The sequence below is a fragment of the Arachis duranensis genome, chromosome 10 (assembly GCF_000817695.3).
Source record: "Arachis duranensis cultivar V14167 chromosome 10, aradu.V14167.gnm2.J7QH, whole genome shotgun sequence".
Classification (NCBI taxonomy): domain Eukaryota; kingdom Viridiplantae; phylum Streptophyta; class Magnoliopsida; order Fabales; family Fabaceae; genus Arachis; species Arachis duranensis.
Window position 1 is genome coordinate 16,986,964 of NC_029781.3, and position 11,384 is coordinate 16,998,347.

Consider the following 11,384-nt stretch of genomic DNA (forward strand, 5'->3'; position numbering starts at 1 on the left):
TTAAAATTCGGTGACCTTAATGTTCAGTTGGACACCTATGGAATAGAATATATAATTATGTCAAATGATATCGTTAACAAATTTAGAAACATAAGAACAAAATCATTTAGTTATAGCAACAGAATTTTACGAAGTAAGTAACAGGAATACTGCCAAAAGCACATGTCATTCTAAACTGGTACTAAGCATAACAACTGCTAACACAACCCTCGTGTCTAATTTAAATAAAATGATAAAAAAATCTCCAAATATACAAAATAATTGGCTATGTGAAAGATTGAGAACCCCAACACCACTATCACGAGCATAAATCAAGTCCACGACATGGATTCAACAGACTATGACCGTGGTTGTGTCAACTATACAAAAAATGGAAGCATACTAACATCACAGCTTCCGCTAGCCCAGTGATTTACAAATTAAAATGTAACAAATCTAATGAGTTTAAAACTGAAACTGTTGATGCCCTTTACATAGTCTCAGTGGTTGAACTATGCATAGGAAAATCAGTTAGATAAGAACTTGAGATGTCGTTGACTGAAGCAATGACACAAAATTAGTTCTTGTAAAATTTGAGCCTGGCCACGCGTTTGCTATAGTTTGCTAGGTCCCTCTTGACTGAAGTTGTAAGACATACATGCATAACAAAAAAACAATGAAGGATCAAAGGAAATAAAAAATTTGTCACAACAATATCGACAACACAGGAAGCGCCTTATGTCAAGTTTGTCACAAGTATTACACGCTTTCAACGCGAACAATCTATTAAAGAGGTCTAACAATTAAAATACATTACAGTGTCACAAATACTGACGAGTCACCATAAGCGTATTTATGCACTTAGGCTCCGTTTGGTTTGTGTGTATGTCAGGCTAAGACATAGACACAGTAGAACATGTCTTTTGTTTGGTTTCTGAGACACAGAAAATGAAAGACACGCTTACACATAGGAGCACACATAATACACGTATTTTATGTCTCAAGGAAATGATGAGACACAGACAAAAAGTGATGGACACGGATCTGAGTTATTTTTTTTTACTTGTTTACCCTTATTAAAATTAACTTACCAGACTTCTTTTTCTTCTACCTTTGACAAACCCTAACAAGTCTCAAAATCTTCTTCGGAGTTTCCTCATTAACGGCTACTTTTGTGGAGCTTCTCTAATCTTTCTCTGTTCTTGAAAACTCCACTGAAGGTTTGTGATTATGCTATCCCTCTCTTTTATTATCTCAAGTTTTTAATTTTTATCTTCCCTTGCTCTTTTACCATGAACTTTAATACATTTAGTTTTGGAAAAAATATTGGTGTGTGAATAAGGAACAAATAATACTGGTAGGCTGTGAAGTATTGTGATTGTTGAAATTTGTTTTGGGGATTAATGCGGGATGATGAGCAAATTAGAAGTATTGGGTTTTATTGTTGTTTAGTTAATATTTGGGGCTATTATCTGGCTATTGTAAGGATTAGTATAATGAATGTTTAAAAAGATTCAACAAATAACTCTCAATAATATTTGTCATGGTCTGGTGGCCTTTCTTGTATTTTCAAACAGCAAGAAAATTGTTTATGTTGTATGAGTAGCAAACAATTTTTGAAATGTATTATTTAATGAAAAGCACATAGTTTAGGTGTCTTTCATCTTTCCCAGAAAAGTTTATGAGTTTAAACTTAAAACTGTATTAGATTTGAAATTCAAGTTGTAATCTCTTCTGAATTTGAAAGTTTTGAGATATTAATGAGAAAATTCAGAGGCTTTTATATAAGTATGAATTTGGTGTGGGTCATGGATCTTTTATTTTGTGGAGTTGGAAGTTTAAACTATTGAATTCAAGTTTTTTATTTTGTTTTTTATAATTTAGAGTAATGGTTTGTGGAAAAAGACTTTGATGGTAACTATAGGATAGTAGATATTAAATTTCTTGGACGGCAGTTGGATCCCAACCCGCTCTAGTGTTGCTAGCTCTGCTTCTTTTGGATTTGTTACGGTGATTATATAAAGCTTATTTGAATGTTTTGGTGCCGAATATTTATTATTTATTTATTTTTACGCATTTACTTTTTATTGTTTGTTAGGAAGTGATGATGGATCGTTCCGAGCAAATTAAGCTATGTGTTGGATATTACTGGATTATGAGAATGCAGTTTGACACGTTAATGTTATTTATCTTAGTTACTTTATATATGTATGTTAGGAATAGAAGGCGAAGTCATTCTTTGATTGGTCGAAGAGTGAACACATTGCCATTAAGGCGAGATGCATTAGATAATATTATTGGGGCGGGTGGAGATAGAAATTGCATATGGGAGCTATGAATGAGTTTGAATGCATTTGCCAATTTGTGTGAATTGCTAAAAGTTCAGGGTGGGTTGGACGAAGATGGTCATGTTGGCATAGGCGAGCAAGTAGCTACTTTCTTAATCATTTTAGCTCACCATACCAAAAATCGCAGCGTACAAGTTAGGTTCTATAGGTCTGGTGAAACTATAAGTAAGTATTTTCACAAGGTATTGTGTTCGGTTTTGCGTGTTCAAAGTATATTATTTGCAACGGCAGATCCTGTTCCGGAAGATTGTGTGGATCCCAGATGGAAATGGTTTAAGGTAGGTCTTGTATATAGCTCAATTTCTTGCTGGTCAAGTTTATCTGTGCAAAATTTTATTGAATCTGCATAATTTATGCTAATTTTCTGCACTTAAGTAGAGTTAAATTTTAATTGTGCAGCGTAAATTTTCATAATAAAGTTGTGCACTTTTTAAATCACAGCAAAATTGTGCACTTTCTAATATCACAATAAAAGTGGGCACTTGTTGAATCACAGTTTTAATTGTGCACTTTCTAATATCATAGCAAGTTCGTGCACATTTTAAAATCACAACAAAATTATTAACTTTCTAAAATAATGCACTTCCTGTGTAAATTTTATACATGATGTTTGCAGCCTGAGTTCTAAATTCCTGCACTTACATATTTGTTCAAAGCAAACAAGATATACTTCAAATACCCATTCTTGATAACAAACAGCAAGCTAAAATGAATTTCATGTAAACCACTTTCCATTTAATTTTCAATTCCTACAATTTTCAATTCATACAATTGGATATTTCTTAAAACTATACCAATTGAACTTCATGATTCATTGTACAAATACAATGCCAAATAACAAAAAAAATACAGCTTTCAAAAGTAATATTTGGTCAAAAGTTGCAGTTGTCTCAAGCCCTTGAATACTTGATCCATGACCAACTTCTATTTGTGCATAGCAACCAAGCATTCCCTGAAGAAAGAATTGTACAAACATTCCCTGCAAAAAGAATTTCAATAACAACTTTAGTAGTCTCAAAACATGCTTTGTTCTTACAACACACACTATATTCCTTTGAAGCTCATAACTTCAGCACTTTACACTAGTTCTAATTTTAAGTAAATTTTCTAACAATGTAAACACAACAAGAAACTGAAGCATACCCAATGAAGATCCATAAAGGCAGGTTGGTCCACAAAGAAATTTACCTTATAAGTTTGCTCCTCTAGAAAAATACAAATTTTTTTTACCATCACGTTTGGTCAGTGTATATTCAAAAAAAAATCGTTTGCTTCAAAATATTGAAAAAAATACGTTGTTTAAATAGATCCAAAGTAAGCATATTATTGTCCACATACAAACAATTCATCAAACACAATTAATGCATACATGTAAAAGGGCTAAAATAATATAGAACCAGTTCCAAGAACATACCATTATAATGAATCATTTATGAGAACCAATGTAAAAATATTACCTTTGTTACTAATTCACTTCCATGCCACTAGAAAATCATCATATGCTTTGTACAAAGTAACCAAGAAACATTGATATAAATATATATGTTCTTCTTAATCCCAAAATATATGGAAGAGTATGGCTTATTTTCATCTTTCCAATTACTACTCTTTTAATTCTTAATCTACACTTCTATAACACATGCAGTTTTTAATTCCATTCATCAATACTTAGTTAAACCGTTAAAGTTATGAAATTGGGGATATAATTACACTATGTAAACTGTTAAAATTATGAACTTGGCATGGCGCAGCTAGACATATCAAGCACCGTATTCCCAAAATGCGCTAAACCTTAAATCCTAAATTGTGAAATCAGAACTCTAAAAGATATAGTTGAAGTTGTAAATATTAGGAATGGTATGGTAGATACCTGCCAAGTGCGAAGGAGATGCTTTTTGGCATTGACTTTTTCTTCGATGCTAATTCTACACATGGTGCTTTTCATCGATGAGCCATGCCTTCCCCCTTTTCTCTGTTAAACTGAACCTAGCAAATACACTCGCAACAATTAAAACCAACAATTAAGAAGAAGAAGGGCACCGCACAAAAGAAGAAGAACAAGAATAAGAAGAAGGGGATCGCACAGAAGAAGAAGAATAAGAAGAAGGGGACTACACAGAATAGCGAAGAAGGATGACGCCAACTAGGGAGAAGGGAGATTTTGGGGAATTGAGGTAAGGGGGAGAAACCCTCGACTCAATTTGGGCTCTCTGCCTCTCTCTGGTCTTTTTTTTATTTTAAAATGATTGAATTTTTATTTTAAATTAGAAGGGTAAAATAGTCATTTTAATTATGTAGTGTTCTTGTGTCTTATTAATCAGACATAATATTAGACACTACAGTACTGTCATGTCTCTATATCCAAACATCATACATGAACACAAATATTTTATGTCTATGTCTCAAGTGTCTATGTCTTAATGTCTATGTATTAGTACATACACAAACCAAACGGAGCCTTAATAATCCATCCGTATGGTCGGTTCTAAAACTACTCATCACACGATAATTGAGATTGATGTATCGTAGCATACCGTGATGGTTATGTTCTCATCTGCTTGGTTAGCTATGACCTCCATGGACGACTCCACTACGACGTTGTTGTAGAGAGCATCGAACTCACCTTGGGCACGACCATGCTGTAAGACAATTAAAGTTATCGTTCAGTGACTATATTAACCAAAAAATGGAAACAACTGAGCCATAAAATTTAATGATAACTTACCTGTTTGACGTCCATCACCGATATAAACTTCCATCACTTCCATACATTATTATACCCCTGATTATCGAAATTAGAGTCTACATGCGTCTTTAGTGAACGCTTCTTGCATTTTGAAGATTCACGTTCAAAAGTCGAAATCTTTCTATTTTTCGAAGGAAGGGCCCTTCCGTTAACCTTCATGGGACTACGGATTCTGAGATTGGCGTCGATTTCAACTCTACGACACTACCTTATTCCAGTTTCACCATGATTAAAGGATGCCCCACAGTCGCTGCATGAATTGTTTCAGGAAAGACTGACATGGAACTCCTTGAGCAAATTGTGCAGGAGGTCATTGCATTGCTCAGAGTGTATAACTACTTCTACAACCTTACTGAAATGGTCCTGAAGGTGGTCATAATGCTTCATGTGCAGCTGTCTATGATTCACCATGTAGCAACTCGTGATGATGGAATGCCTTCTGAAAATCCTCTTGCTCTACCTCGGAAGCAAATACCGATTAAGGATAGCTGAAACTCTCTCCCACTAAAGCACAGCCAGTGAATCACAGCACATAATGGCCTTGAACTCAAATAATAGGAAATCACACCAGACATAATCCCCTTCCCTCTTGAACTTGACTTGGTGCCTAACTTCTCATTGTCGGCCTACTATCTTCACATCATGGACCACCTCATGGACTTAGTTATCATTTTCATCTCGGATCAATGACACAATACATTTCATCTTCTCTGAAATTCACGTTGTACATTCTTAAAGATGTCATTGGTGTATTCAGACTGAAATTGCACTTCAATCTCGCTGTTGGAGCAACATGGCACAACCTTGTTCAGAGAGTCAAAATTCTTGGTAGCCTCCTTTTCCATCCTAGACATAAAAGCATTGTTGTAGTGGTTTACAAATTTGGCCAACATTGTCTGTGAGTTCAAGTACTTGTCGAACAAAAAATGGATGCTCTCGCTTCTCTGAGTGGATGATATTCCAGCCCAGAAGTCAACCTTCAGATACACTGGAACTCTGCATCTGTGATCATTCCACAGCCCTTGCAACCATTTGTTATCCTCGAGACAGTAGGCATTCACAAAACCAGTCCAATTGTTTTCAAACTCTTTTATAATCAAACTTTGGTGGATTACTTCACTTATTGCAACATGAATTTCTTCATAGCAACCATATCCTTTCAACTTCTCATGAATCTTCTTCATTATGTGCCACAAGCACCTCCTATGCCTAGCATGTGGCAGGACCTTTCTAATAGCAGCTCTTATAGAGGGACATTAGTGAGTAACAATATCTACTGGCGACCACACAAATGAAGCATCCTCTATGGAGTTAAGTAACCTACATCCAAGAAGTATAGATTTTCCGTGATGGTTAACTCCGAAAAAGGCAGCAAATGGCATATCGTACTTGTTTGTTAGGTATGTCGTATCAAAGTTGACAACATCCCCAAAGTACTCGTACGAGGCAATGCTCCGAGGATCAGCAAAAAATATCCAAATAATTCGACATTCTTTATTGTAGTCAAGATCATAGTAAAAACAGTTGTCTCACTCCTTCATCAGTCTGAAATAGTCCTTCAGCGCTTTACCATCGCCTCCTTTCTCAATCGATCTCCTATCCAAATCGATGAAATTCCTCACATCATTTTTCCTGAAAATTAAGGCTATCAGCCCACTGGCATGGTTAAGTAGCTTCTAAAATATTTTACATACTCGAATGTCGGTTTGAGAATTAATTTGGCAAGTTCTTTTAACCTACATAAAAGTAACCTTATTTCTCCTCAATAGCTTTGAATTAGTGCAGTTCAGATCGTAACAGTGTTTGAGTTCAACTACCCTAACAATCCAACTATCGCTGACATCAAAATAGGCAATCATCTTGGCTTTACACCTTGTATGTCCTTTTGTTAGGTTTTCCCCATTTCATCAACCTTTGATTTTGTTTTGCCCTCCTAGTTGCAGACAAGTATATCATCATATACAACCTCATCGGCATTCTTTTTCGAACTCCTATTCCTCTAGTCAAAGCCAACTCTTCTCGTGTAGTTGTTGTAGAATTCGATTACTGCATCTAGATACTCGAATTCTATGCCAACAACGGGAATATCATCACCAATTTCTGATTTCATGATGGCACCTCAATTGATAACACGCTTCCAAAAGTGCCTTGGAAGAAAATCACGAAGGAGCCGACATTGTTAACATCTAACAAAAAATGCCTAAACCAACAATACAAATGGGACCAAACGAAATGCGCGGAATCAAATAAAGACACTTGAATACAACAAAAATAATTTAAGTCGAAAATTGAATGACTACTTTGCAAAACAACCATGTTCTGGTCCAGGTAATAACTAAAAACCTATGCCTCCAAACTAACGAATGATTAATAATTGACAAAAATATTTCAAAGCCACTATTTTGGTTGCAACTACCCTAAGCAATTTCCATAAGCCACTTCTTAATTTGGTTAATTTAATACTAAAACTAAAAAAATAAGTCTAATATCTTAACACGGGCCGTGTGACATCACTCTGATCTCTCACACGAGCCATGTCACAATCCTCTCTTGTCGAATCTATCACACGGAGCATGTAATAGCCCTCTAACCTATCACACGGGCCATGTGACAACCATCTGATCTCTCACACGATCCGTCTCAAAGCGAGCCACTTTATCACACAGGTCGTGAGACAGCCATATGATCTCTCGCACAGGACGTGTCAAAGCGAGCCACTTTCTCACACAAATCGTGTGACAACCATCTGATCTCTCGCATAGGCCATGTCAAAGATAACCACTTTCTCACACGGCCCATGTGAAAGCCCACGGAATTCCGGGGTGTCCAGTCAAACGAAATTAACATCAAATATGAATTACGAATTAAATGTTGAAACCTAAATCAAACACGAATTAAATAGATGAAAGTAAAAAATTGGCTGGATAAAATTGCCGCGTGTTTCCCCTACCAAACTCCATTAACAATTGAACTGGAAACTCCAGGATCATCAAAATCACAGGTATAATCAAATCTTAAATATCAAAATTGAGTTTAGCCACGTGAAATAACTAGTTGCATAAAATCACGGAGGGTTGAAGACTACATACTTCAAAGACAGTGACGTAATCGCCAGGGGAGTCAACTATCACACCCCGATTTCGTTGTGGCACCGCGATTTTGTAGTGGTGTCGCAATTTTGTTGCGGCGTTTGAATAGGATAAACAGTGCATGTAGCTTGGATTTTCATAGAGAAGGAAAAAAGAGAATATATTCTTTGGGGACAAATCAAACGGAATGGGGAGAAACAAATTTTGGAAAAAATGAGTGGAAAGCCAAGTGAGAGAGATTCGATATGAGCCGCACGTGAGAATGGAAAAAATAAAGAAAGGATAATTCAGTAAAGCCACTTTCATCATCAACTAAGTATTTGTAATTGGCAGTTGCCAACTACGTATTCCATTGATGAAATGGCATGGCTCAATTGGGATTATAGATATTTTGTGATGTGTAAAGGCTTTAGCATGTAATATATAAAATCATATTTAGCAGTGTATTTAACTTAAATCATTCAATGAAATTACACCTTCATTCTAATTATTCTATTCTAAAAGCTAAAGTTCTCTCTATTCTTTTTGTGCTAATATCTTTACACCATGAGAATGTCAAAGTTGATTAAGACTATAAATAATTTCTTGATGAATTCTTAATAGGAAAATTTAGTAATGGGTTAAACTTAGAACATAACTTTAATGTATCAAAAATTAAAATCTTGAATTTTATTTATACTTAGTTTATTAATTGTTAATAAATTCTAAAGGTTTAAGGATGCAAAAAAATTAGATAATTAAATAACTTTTTAACCAAATTTAATCAACTCATTGTGTATGTGCTATTGTTGTTTCTTCTTTTTTTTTCTTCTTCTTCTTTTTCTTCGTCTTTTTTCTTTCATTATCGTCGTCATTGTCACCACCACCACCACTTTCTCTTCTTTTCCATCCTCCTCCTTTTTTTTATTTGATTTTTTTTCTCTTTTTTCTTCATCTTTTCTCATTTAATTTTTTCTCTTCTTTATTTTTCATCCTTCTCCTCCATCATCATCATCATCATCATCATCATCATCATCATCATCATCATCATCATCTAAGATAACTATCATACAATTAGTTTAATAATAATAAAAGCACATGATTTAGTTATAAATGACACCAAATTTTTTTATGAATGGCATAAGAATTTTTGGTAAATGATATAAAAATTTTGTTGAATGGCACAAAAAATCTTTAAAGGGTCGTCACAAATGTAAAATTGACTCACTCAACTAACAAAATACATTTAAATGTATTTTAGAATCAAAAGACACATTAAGTTATTGCAAATGGCACATGAATAGCTAAATCTCTTATATATTAATTTAATACTATACAATTAATTCAGTGAAAATAAAAACAAATCATTTAGTTAAAAATGATACAGAATTTTTTGATAGATGACATAAAATTTTTTTAAAGAATCACAAGTCCAAAACCTAAACTTACTGGACCAACAAAGTATATATTCAAATGTGTTTTAGAATAAAAAATATATATATTTGTTACAAATAATACAGAAATAACTAGACCTCTTATATATGAATTTAATGTCGCTCAATTAGTTCAATGATGAGAAAAATATATTATTTAATTAGAAATGACACAATTAAAAAAATTTCTGTGTCATAGTTAAAAAATTTTGGTATCAAAAATAAGAAATTTTTTTTGTCATAGTTAAAAATTTTTCCTCCTCCTCCTCCTCCTCATCATCATCATCATCATCATCATCATCATCATCATCATCATCATCATCATCATCATCATCATCATCATCATCATCATCATCATCATCATCATCATCATCATCTTGTATTTTACCCTCTTTCATCATCATCATCATCTTGTATTACCCTCTTAATAAGAACATGTGTCATAGTTAAAAGTATTAGTGTCAAAATTAAGAAACTTTTTATCACGATTAAAAAATTTTGATGCTATTTTTCTGATAAATTATATACAATTCAAAACTCTCCTCCTCCTCCTCCTCCTCATCATCATCATCTTGTATTACCCTCTTAACAAGAACATGTGTCATGGTTAAAAGGTATTAGTGTCAAAATTAAAATTTTTTTATCACGATTAAAAAATTTTGGTGCTATTTTTCTGATAAATTATATAATTTAAAGCTCTCCTCCTTCTCTTCATCATCATCATCATCACTCTCTCATAATTTTTCTTATTTCATCATCTTAACAAAAATACAAACAAAAAAAAGAGAAAGAACTCAAATAAAGAAAAAAAAGAAATAAAAAATGTTACAATAACTACTTAAAAGAGGAGGAGGAGAAATAAAAAAAAAAGTAACAGTAATAAGAAAATGATGATAAAAAAATGTAAAAATAAAGTGTGTGATTCATCTACATGTTGTGTGGATGATTATCATTAAATTTGTACTAATTCAATTGAATTTGATTAACAAAATATTTGAATATTTAATGAAACCATCAAAAATAAAAAATAGTATCTAAATTAATAACTAACTTTACCTTATTTTTTTATTCTTAAAACAAACAGTAAAACTATCATATAAAAATTTAAATATAAATTAAAATATACAATAACTAATATAATTATACTTATTTATGTAATCCTATAAAATTGAACAAAAAGTAAAATTTCTAAATATAAATACAATAAGCCCTGAAATTTTTTTCATAGAAATTTAGGTGTTCGCATAAAAATTTAGTTAGACATCTATTTGATTTTTTATTTGTAGTCTAGCTAAATAAGTTGTGTGATGCCTAAAAATTATGTTTTAAGCTAGTATTCGTCTTTTTTTCCTTTCAAATTATAAATAAAAAAATAAAGTAATAATTAGGTCTTTAAAGATTTTGACTTCAGACAAATTAATTTTAAATAAAAAAAGTATCAATTTTTTTGGTTGGTTGTCTACAGTATTCTTCAACCCGACATACAGGTCAATGACTAATCCGTCACGGATCTGAGCTCTATTTAAGGATCTGTCGCTGGCTAATGAGTTGCTGCATGCACAAGGTGGAATTCGAATTCCGACACTTGCTTAAGCGGACGAGTGAGCTGACCACTCGACCAACTCAAGTTGGTTAAAAAAAAAAGACGAATAATACATGATGTCCTTCTATTAATTCATCAACTAAAACCTAATAGTGATGCTTATATGTATGGTTAATTATTTTGACATGTCTATCTATGAAAGATAGTCATGTAGATAACAACTTTTGAATCAAAATTTCACTTATTTTGATAAGATTTGTAATAAAT

At 33.1% G+C, this 11,384-nt stretch overlaps 1 long non-coding RNA gene across 1 annotated transcript; it reads right to left on the bottom strand.

Moving 5' to 3' along the window:
- Positions 1-3,040: 3,040 nt before the first annotated feature.
- LOC127742385 (uncharacterized) lies at positions 3,041-4,418 on the bottom strand. The gene is made up of 2 exons (XR_008003589.1): positions 4,198-4,418; positions 3,041-3,306 (listed from the first exon to the last, which is right to left on the bottom strand). It is a non-coding gene; the product is annotated as an uncharacterized LOC127742385 (long non-coding RNA).
- Between the last annotated feature and the right edge of the window lie 6,966 nt (positions 4,419-11,384).